At 33.3% G+C, this 7460-nt stretch overlaps 2 pseudogenes; both read left to right on the top strand.

The window, feature by feature from the left end:
• The first annotated feature begins 2669 nt into the window (after window positions 1-2669).
• On the top strand, window positions 2670-4826 carry LOC117917274 (annotated as a pseudogene).
• A 723-nt stretch (window positions 4827-5549) lies between these two features.
• Window positions 5550-6835, top strand: LOC117917271 (annotated as a pseudogene).
• Window positions 6836-7460: the final 625 nt, after the last annotated feature.

Below are 7460 nucleotides of genomic sequence, written 5' to 3'. Positions count from 1 at the left end.
CAAATTCTTTTGAATCAACCACTTTGTTGTAGTCGTGATCCATTAAACCCTATAAATCTTAAGATCTAAATAAGACACATTTATTGCACTAGTTACTAAAATTCTTATCTGTGAATTTTAAGAGTTGAGATTGAATTGATCTATAATTATTTATTGTCATAATATCACTGACCAAATTGTAATTTTCTTGTTATATATTTTGCATATTCATAAGTATTATGGTACTTATCTTCTCGCTTTTCACCCTCCATAATCTTTTGGCTTTGATATGAACAAGGCTTTTATTCTTATACCACTTGTTGGTAGCTCTACTCTTCTAGCCTTTCATCTTCCTTGATCTTTTATTGTTTTTACATTTTTTTCAACATAATAAACTAATCATATTTACACTATACTTCCAATTTATAATTAAAAAAAAGGTTTGAGAGTTGAATAGCTATGTATCCATGTAAACTTTGTTGCAACGTAATTAATAAATAAGAGTTAATATGATTCAAACTATCATTATAACTCAGAGTGAAAAGAAAAAAAAAAAAGCTTCAAGCCAAGATAATAAGAGAATGAAATTGAGATGAATACCAATATTTGTTATAAGTGAAAAAAATAATGATCTAAGAAAGTCTCTTGCATCCATAATAATTACAAAAAAAAAAAAAAAAAGCGGTTTGGGACACTAAATAGCTTTGTATCCACATAGCTTCTTATTGGATAAAATTAATTAATAAATAAGGAATTAAAGTCAATTTGACAATGATTCTAAAAAGTGTTTTTAATCTTTATAGTACTTAAAAATATTTATATTTCAAGAATTAGAAATGGTAAGAACACTTTTTAAAATTACTGTCAAATACACTATTAATTTCATTCAAATTATCACTATAAATGTGATTAGTATTGTGTATGGTTTTGGCGGTATCATGCTGAGTCAAAATAAACTAATAAAAATTGTAACATTTTTGCTGGCAAAAATAACAAGCGATTGTTGATTTGGTCTTTTTTTTTTTACTTTTCACTCATCAACCTTTAATTCAACAATATATGTTTTAGTCTAGAAAAAAAATACCAATAATTATATAAGAATATTATAATTCTACATCGTACATGTTCACAAGTGGAATTCAATTTAACATTAATCATGTAGACTCTTACAGGTAGTTATGTAAAAATGTTATGGTATCCTATTTCTTTAGGTTATGTTTGGTTTTCATAAGTAATAAGGAAAAAAAATGTTAAGGTTGGTTTTAATATAAAAAATATAAAATAAAATAAAATAAAATATAATGAAAATTAATTACAAATTTATACATTTTAAAATTATTTGATTTGTATATATTAAAAAAATAAATGAAATGAGTTTGAAAAACCATATGAAAATAATTTATTAATTTCAAATCTATTTTTTATTTTTTCTCAATTTTTCTTTCCTTCCATTTTCCTCCCTATTTTATTTCTTTCACATTTTTTCTAAAATTTTCTGGGTCCTTAATTTCTGAGAACCCCAAAATTAAGGACCCGTTTGGCAACTATTTTTGAAAATAATTTTCTGTTTTAAAAAATAAAACCAAGAAAACATGTTTAATAATTAGAAATTATTTTCTGTTTAATTTTAAAAACAGAAAACAAGGCGTTTTCAAATAATATCTTTTAATTGTTTTCATTTGTTTTCTAAGGGTTGTTGTAAAAAATAATTATAATGTAAAATGATTAAAAACAAAGCATTGGATAAACATATTAAAAACAAGTTAAAAACATTTTAGGTTTCTAAACATATTTTTATTTTACACAATATAAGAGAACAATTTTTAAAAATTATATCGTGCCTGTTTTCTACCTAATAATTAATAGATGAAGAAGGAAACACAAATTAATGGAGAAGAATGCTCAATCCAACTTGATTAGCATCCATTAATAAATAATTTTATACTAACATTGGCTGTGTTATCAGCAACCTAAAAGTTAAAATAAAGGAATATAACACTTCGGATCTCGTCTTGTTGTTATCATATCCTCTCCATGCACGGTTGAAGAATGTTTCACTAAGATAGGTTGTTATCACATTATTTTTGCCAACCGGCCCATCTTTTTGTTTGGCAAGTACATTGTTATGGTATGTAGCTCATATTTGAGTGAAAGACATAGAAAAAAAGGGGCAAATGCTGGAGTGACGACATTTGCCATTTAGGCTTGTATTTCTATTGTTGTAGGTGAACGATAGGTTGTGGGGTGCTACCCCCAGCAGTATGATTCAGGAGTATTTTTGGAATTTCATTCTAAAGGGTTAGTATAAATTCCATTTTATGTAACCCTAATTTGATACATTAATGAAAGTCCTCTTCCCTGTTCCCGTCGATATAGGCAATTTGCGAACCACGTTAAATCTGCATGTTCTTTCTTTCTCGTTTTCTTTATTTTTCACACGGATTCTAACATACATAGGCTACAACAACACCATCGTTACTTCAGCACCATATGGCGAACACTAGCGCAATCTCCGCCGCCTAAGCGCACTGGAAATCTTCTCTCCAAATCGCCTCAACATGTTTATAGGCACCCGCAGGGATGAAATCAAGATTTTACTACACCGATTGTCTCAGAATTCAAGGGATGATTTTGCAAGGGTAGAGTTGAGACTAATGTTTACAGAGCTAAGATGTAATATTATAATGAGAATGGTTGCAGGAAAGCGGTACTATGGGGAAGATGTGGATTTTGAGGAAGCCAAGCACTTTCATGAAGTAATGAGAGGAGTTTTGAATTGGCTGGGTATCGAATCCAGGAGAGTTTTTTCCTTTACTACGGTGGGTTGACTTTGGGGGTTAGGAGAAGAAGTTGGTGAAGATCAAAACAAAGAAAGAGGTGATCTTCCGAGGTCTTATTGAAAAGCATCGAAGTCCTAACCGTGGCCTTGTGAATAAAAACAGTATGATCAATCATCTGCTTTCAATGCAAAAATCAGAACCAGAATATTACACAGATGAAATCATAAAAGGGCATTCATTGGTAACTTCAGTATTGCAGGCAAACTGATTCTCTTTAAGATATACCACTTTTGCCAAAAGAATAATGCTATTCAAACCTAAATTGGCCAGTTTGCTTCTTAGAAAAGACACTGATCAGCATAAATGGTTCTATTTTTGTTAAAAAAAATTAGGTCATACGCCATTAAGCGTGCAGGAGAGGCAAGCCAACAAAAGTTGGGAAATCAAACAATTTTTTTTTAAGATATTTGAATGCTGCATATTAATGGTATATCAAACGCAACTAGTATTTGGAGTATGAAATTTCCATTTTGTTTTTTTTTTTTTTTTTGAGTATTTATATTAATGTTGGTGTCACATGTGGTTTAATTTTTCTCAAAGCTACAAATATTGTATGCAGATCTTAATTCTTGTTGGTACTGAGACTACTGCAACAACAATAGAATGGGCCATGTCTCTTCTACTCAATCATCCTGATGTTATGAAGAAAGCTAGAGTAGTAGAATTGGACACTCATGTCGGAAAAGACCGTTTGACGGAAGAATCCGATTTCCCCAAATTACAATATCTTCAAAGTATCATTTCTGAAACTATAAGATTATTTCCAGCAGCCCCAGTTTTGGTACCACATATGTCTTCAGATAATTGCCAAATAGGAGGATTTAATATACAAAGAGACACAATATTATTGGTCAATGTTTGGGCGATTCACAGAGACCCTAAGTTGTGCAAAGATGCAACAAGTTTCAAGCCAGAAATATTTGAAAATGGAGAAAGTGAGACTTACAAGCTATTGCCATTTGGATTGAGAAAAAGGGCATGCCCTGGTGTTGGCCTAGCGAATCGAGTAACAGCTAGGTTTGACTTTGGGGTCGTTGATTCAGTGTTATGAGTGGGAGAGAGCTAACGAGAAGGAAGTGGACATGGCTGAAGGGAGAGGAATCACCATGCCCAAATTAGAGCCATTGGAAGCCATGTGTGAAGCGCGTGCTATTATAAAAAGGGTGTTATAAAACAATCCAGCAACTATTGGCTGATGTTAGCATTATAATCATATATTTGCCTCGACCACTGGAGCAACCTCCACCACCATATATAGCTTCTTGAAATATTTCCTTCAAATTGCCGTAACATGTTTTTGGACACTGAGAGATGAAACCAAGCCCTTACTGGACAAACTGTCTCTAAATTCATATCAAAATTTTGAAAAGGTAGGGCTGAACATAATGTTTTCAGAACTTTTGCTTAACATTGAATGAGAAATGTGGCAGAGAAGCGTTAACGGCGAGGAAGGAGAGGATGCTGAAGAGGCACGTCAGTTCAGGGCCATCAGCATAGATGGATTAATGATCAGACCTATAAGAAGAGAGCAGGGGATGAACATTGGGAAAAAGATGGATGCATTTATGGCCAATTCATGTACCAGGGCAATTTGGCGAATAGAATCCTATATCTAATCATTTAATTACCTTGCAAGAATCAGAGCCACACTAAATTATCAAGAGACTTGTACCAGTTTGTAAACTAGTGGATATATTGCTAATAATGTTTAACTCTAGTGGGACATGATAACACATCTGTGACAATCCCTCATGCCGAGCCTTTCAGAGGTGCTGGACAGCATTGAGCCAAGTTGGATACAATTGCTTGATTGATGAACTGGATCTCCTTAATTGCATTCCATGCCCAAATTGGAGCCTTTGGAGGCCATGTATAAAGCAGGATGCATTATCAACAAGCAAGGCAGAAGCTGAAGAAGAAACCCAACTCCCCAACTCCATCATTTTTGTCAAGATGATCACCACATCAAAGCATCTCCTTCAGCAGTTGGCCCAAGTAGCCAACTAGCCACAACATCATTGAAGAAGAGGCCTAATCTATTAATCAATTCAAATCAAAACATTGGTTTGCCTTTTCAAAATTAAATACAGCGATTGTATATACATTCATTCTCCAAATTCCTTCGACTTTCCTTGTTAGACAAATTTTGTAATAGCTTCTATAAAAAAATAAGACTAATTATAATAGATTATATGCATAATTTAATTTCATTACTTGCGTCTGATTTATATTTTAGTCCATTCTTTTACATGTGGTATCATTTATTTTTATAAGATTTGTTGCTAGATTTTATTTATTTTGGCGTATGAAAATTGTATAAAGCTTGTATAATGATCGAATGAATGATACTTGGCATTCCACCCAAAACCTTGCCTAATTATTCAATGAATGATATTTGGCATTCGGCCGCAACGTTCCCTAACCCTGTTAGGCAAGACGCGTGACAATGAATAACAACTGCCATCCTTTACATCTAATCTCCTTCATTGGATTTCCATAAATATTTTTGTCATTGGCACAGTTAAAGAGGGATAAGATCACGAGGAAAACAATTTAAAATGTTTAAGTAGCTTTTGAATATAAGCTTGCGTGAAGAAAAAAAAAAATTTAATGTGGTTGTTTCCACTACGTACTCCAGTGCTTACCTTCAATAGTCAACACTAAGTTAAGTTTGAATAGCATATGCATATAACCCATCTTTCTCTTGATCAGTATGTCATCAACAAAACCATGGAATCTCTATCTCTTCTCTTTCTCTTGTTTGCTTTCAGTGTCTTCCTCCAAAGAAGAAGAACACATCCCCGCCTCCCACCAACCCCGCCTGCTATTCCAATTCTTGGTCATCTCCATCTCCTCTTGAAACAACCAATTCATCGGCATCTACAGACTCTTTCTCAAAAATATGGTCCTATCTTCTCCCTCCGTTTCGGATCCCGTCTTCATGTTATCATATCCTCTCCATCCACTGTTGAAGAATGTTTCACCAAGAACATCATTTTTGCCAACCGCCCTTGCTTCTTGTTCGGCAAGTACATAGACTACAACTACACCACTATTGCTTCAGCACCATATAGTGAACACTGGCGCAATCTCCGCCGCCTCAGCACACTGGAAATCTTCTCCACAAATCGCCTTAACATGTTTCTGGGTATCCGCTTGGATGAAATCAAGCTTCTATTGCGCCAATTGTCTCTGAATTCAAGGGATCATTTTGCAAGGGTAGAGTTGAGACCAATGTTTATAGAGCTAAGATGTTATATTATAATGCGAATGGTTGCAGGAAATCGGTATTATGGGGAAGCAGTGGATTTCGAGGAAGCCAAACTTTTTCGAGAAGTAATGAGAGGGATTTTCGAATTGGCTGGAACACTGGCGCAGCCTCCTCCGCCGCATCAGCAAACTTGAAGTATTCTCTTCCAATCACCTTAACATGTTCTAAGGCAACCGTAGCGATGAAATCAGTCATTTATTCTTCGTTTGTCTAGGGATTCCAGGGGTAATTTTGTGAAGGTAGAGTTGCAGCTAATATTTAATATTATAATGAGGATGATTGCAGGAAAGCGCTACTATGAAGACGTGCACGTTGAGGAGGCGAGGAATTTCCAAGATATTATAGGGAAGATCTTTGAATTGGGTGCAACATCAAATCCAACAGATTTTCTTGCCTCTGTTGCGATGGATAGATTATGGAGGTTATGAGAGGAAGATGCATGGCAAATATTATAGTGTTAGATGCGATCTTGCAAGGTTTTGATTAATGAGCATACAATAAAAGGGGTTTAGTGGATAATAATACTATGATCGACCATCTATTATCATTGCAAAAATCAGAACCAGAATACTACACAGATGACATCATTAAAGCTTGTGGAATGACCTCGAAAGTTTTAAGCTGTAGAGGTTTGAGAATAGGGAAAGAGATATATCCAAACTACTGCTCTTTGGGATGGGAAGGAGGGCGTGTCCTGGGATTGGCCAACCAAACCATAGGGTGGATTTGGCTGCGGGGTCATTAATTCCAGAGTTTTATGTGCAAGAATAGACTATAGGAAAATTACATATAATAATGATGAGATATAAGCACATGTAATAGAAATGATAATACTATTTTAAGAAAATAAAAGTGGACAAATACTTGGTATTTCTATATATAATATAAATTATAATAATTTTTACAAAAAGTAGTTGTTATTGGAAAAAACAAATATCATTTGAATTAATTATATATAATAATAATAAAATATAAACCCATATAATAGAAATGATAATGCTATTTTAGGAAAAAAATGTGGACAAACACTTTGTATTTTTATATATAAGATAGATTAAAATAATTTTTATAAAGAATAGGTTGTCATTGGAAAAAACAAACATCATTTGAATTAATTAGATATAATAATGAGAGGATATAATCACATATAATAGAAATAATAAGACTATTTTTGGAAGAAAAAATTGTCAAAACACCTCTTAATATATATCTTAATATATATACGCGTGATATAGAGCATACATGGTACATCATGTATTGTTTCTATTTCTAAAGATTGTCCTCAGACTGCTGAAGCCTACCTGCATCAGTAAAAATTGAATAGCATATACTCAATATATTAAGAGAGTCTCATAGTAATCTTAATGTAA

Source organism: Vitis riparia, chromosome 7 (genome assembly GCF_004353265.1).
Source record: "Vitis riparia cultivar Riparia Gloire de Montpellier isolate 1030 chromosome 7, EGFV_Vit.rip_1.0, whole genome shotgun sequence".
Taxonomy (NCBI): Eukaryota; Viridiplantae; Streptophyta; class Magnoliopsida; order Vitales; family Vitaceae; genus Vitis; species Vitis riparia.
The sequence above is the reverse complement of the archived record's forward strand: the minus strand, read 5'-3'. Positions and strand labels throughout refer to the sequence as shown.